Source organism: Lissotriton helveticus, chromosome 12 (genome assembly GCF_964261635.1).
Source record: "Lissotriton helveticus chromosome 12, aLisHel1.1, whole genome shotgun sequence".
Lineage (NCBI taxonomy): Eukaryota > Metazoa > Chordata > Amphibia > Caudata > Salamandridae > Lissotriton > Lissotriton helveticus.
Window position 1 is genome coordinate 704,661,031 of NC_136073.1, and position 2,925 is coordinate 704,663,955.

At 40.6% G+C, this 2,925-nt stretch overlaps 1 long non-coding RNA gene across 1 annotated transcript; it reads right to left on the reverse strand.

The window, feature by feature from the left end:
* Window positions 1-344: 344 nt before the first annotated feature.
* On the reverse strand, window positions 345-2,502 carry LOC144798801 (uncharacterized). Its single transcript, XR_013603652.1, has 3 exons — window positions 2,448-2,502; window positions 851-929; window positions 345-434 (listed from the first exon to the last, which is right to left on the reverse strand). It is a non-coding gene; the product is annotated as an uncharacterized LOC144798801 (long non-coding RNA).
* Window positions 2,503-2,925: the final 423 nt, after the last annotated feature.

Genomic DNA, 2,925 nt, shown 5'->3' on the forward strand with positions numbered 1-2,925 from the left:
ATGGCTCACAATGGGAACAATTAACCGAAAAGAAAACAGTGGCACTCCTTTATTTCTTCACCATGATTCACATAATTGAAGTTGATGTAAGCAAGGCTTTATTAATAAATTGCAGTGCTCTACCAGGAAAAGTTGGCAGTTAATGTAGCTGAAGAATATAAAATTGAAGTATTTTGCTTATAGCTGCACAATGTTGGACAAGTAAGGGAGTAAGTTGGGAATACAACTTAGGGCTCCGGATTCTATGACAAGCATTATATCCCTTTAACTATTTTCCCTGCCTAAATTACACACTGCCACCCACCCACTGACAGTCTTACCAGTTTCCAAAAGGAGCTTGCAGAGCAGCTGTAATGTTGTGGCACGGGACTCTGCACCTATCTGCATCAAGCTACTTTCAAAATATTTATGGACCTCACTAGAGTGAGAATGGGCTGAAAGAGTAAAGTGAAAAGAAAAAATAGACATAATTGAAAAATTACACAACATAAAATTATGCAAGAAGGAACTCAACGCTGGGGAGCAGCCCATCAAGGCCATTCTTCAACGCATGTCCAGGAGGTATGTTATCAATGGTCTGCAAAATTTAATGATGATCTTACGAGCACATGGTACTCATGTGACTACTATAGCTGTATATAGTAAACTGGGCACCATATTCCAGTAGCACGCCAACCAATGTACTGGGGGGGCGATAAATACTGAAGCAATAGTAGCTTTTAAGACGATCAAGTTACGTGCAGGGCAGTGTACAGAAATTAATGTTACAGAGGACCTGATCCCTAGTAAAGGCCAATATATACTTGCATTATCACAAATATATACATACATACATTTATGACCAACTCACCCAGTGACAGGATAATAGCCGTGGACAACTTGAGTGGCTCTTCTGTTTCATCGGAAACCCCACTTGAGGGTGTGCAGATCTGCCAATAACAAAGCCATAATAAATAATAATAGAAGCTAGGCTATCTGAAAGCCAATCCCATACATCCAGACAGCAAATAACTTCCAGTGGGGGAATGACAGCATAGGAGTTTGTCAGGACTTGTGGGACCATGATCCATACCACGCTACAGAAAAATTAATTGTGTGGAATACAGCATATTCAGGGTGCCCGATATTGGTGGAAGTGCAAATTCTCAGTTACCACTCTAAGATGGATGCCTTAGTTTCCTATGGTTTTTGGATAGTTTGTAGACTCAGAAGTCTGGCGAGATTGCCGAAGGTAGTGGTACTTAATGCTTTTAACAAAGCTGGCACTAGTGGCGGCTATTCAACGTAATCAAGACGAAGGCTGTTGTTACACTTCATCTTGGTTTATCTCTGGGGACGGTAAAGCTGTTCCCCTTTTGCGTCCTACGGTGTCTGGCCAGAATAGTGGGTTGCATGCTTTTCAGAGCAGGCCTTTTTTGCTTCATTTTTTGCCCATTTTACGTCCCAGGTCTCTAGTCAGCAGAGTGGGGAGCGAGTGTTTCTGTCGGTGGCTTCATTAGGGCCTTTTTCTGTTCTCACCGCCACTTGCTGTTTCTGCTGTACCAATTCATTTTTTTTCTTTACCGGCATTCAGTTCTCATACTTTGGTCCTCATCTGAGATGCTTGTTTCCCATTCATTCCAGATTCCACGTGCCAGCATTGCTATTTGGAATTTCATGCTTATGGCCGTCAAGTTGTGCACCTGTTTTCAGAGGGCCTTCTTATTTGTGGACTGGAGTCTTGAATGCTTCAAGTTTGGATTGTAAGGATATTCCAGAAATGTTGTGTATTTGGATTATTTGAACTAAATTGTGGGGTAGTTTCTGCACATATTGACTTTAGGAACCTTAGCGGGAAAATACTGATTTTCCTTTGATTCATGGCATTAATCAAATGTATATGATATAGACATATTATTATTAAATATATAGATTTAAGATTGGGTGTACTGTTGTTGGGAAACTCATGAAGAGTCCAGTATATGTTATATGGTAAAGTCTAACTGGACAATTGAACCTCCGAGATAAGCTTTGTTAGTATTATGTCTCTGTTGTAAACCATTGTTATTGGGTACAGCTTTTTTCTTTCAGGTCTCCATCCTTGGTGTTCCCCCTGGGTCCCATCCCTTCCCTTTCCCTGTCACTCTGTTCCTCTGTTACCTATTATCAGAGCCAGAGCTGCCGAGAGGCAGACTTATGGGTGGTTCTTGCAGAGGAACTCTCAACACTGACAGATTTATATCCATTGTCTTCTTTCTTTGCATCCTAGAAGCAAATTGGTTCATATAGGATTTTTATGGATTATAATTTAATATTTTATGCAAGAGAGTTCCCAAATGTTGCCCTTTAAAAACACTCCTACTATAAATTGGATTAAGGTAGAAACTTTATTTGTTACAATATGTTACACAGGAAATATCTGTCGCCTCCCACTGAAATACTTTGTTTGTCCTCATGTATATACTTACCAGGTGATGCAAGACGGCAAGCACGGTTGGCACAGTTCCATTCAGCGCTCTGCAAGGAGATAAGAAAATTGAGATGAGGCCAAAGGGCAGTTTGTGCAAATGATGATGGTCAGTGGTGAATTACAAACTTCAAAGTGTAAATTCTGTCTGAATGCAAGAGTGGGTTGGTGTGCGAATGAGCTCTTTTTTGTACTAATTCTAAATACATATGACCACAAGTAGATTTTGACAGATGACCGTGCTTATGTCTAATTTTTTCTTTCCTGGTTGTTCTGTTTTCTTGACTCACAGTGCCTTAAGATCTCTCAGATTCACGTAGTGATTTCTGTAGAGGTTATCTGTTGGAGTCAGATGTTGGATTTTAGTCCATCAAGGAACCAGAAGAGAACATGTTCAGCATTTAACAGGGGCATGACCAAACACATGTAGCCTAGACTCACTTGCCATCGTAGGCCCTGTGTTCTTAGCCACTGTTGAT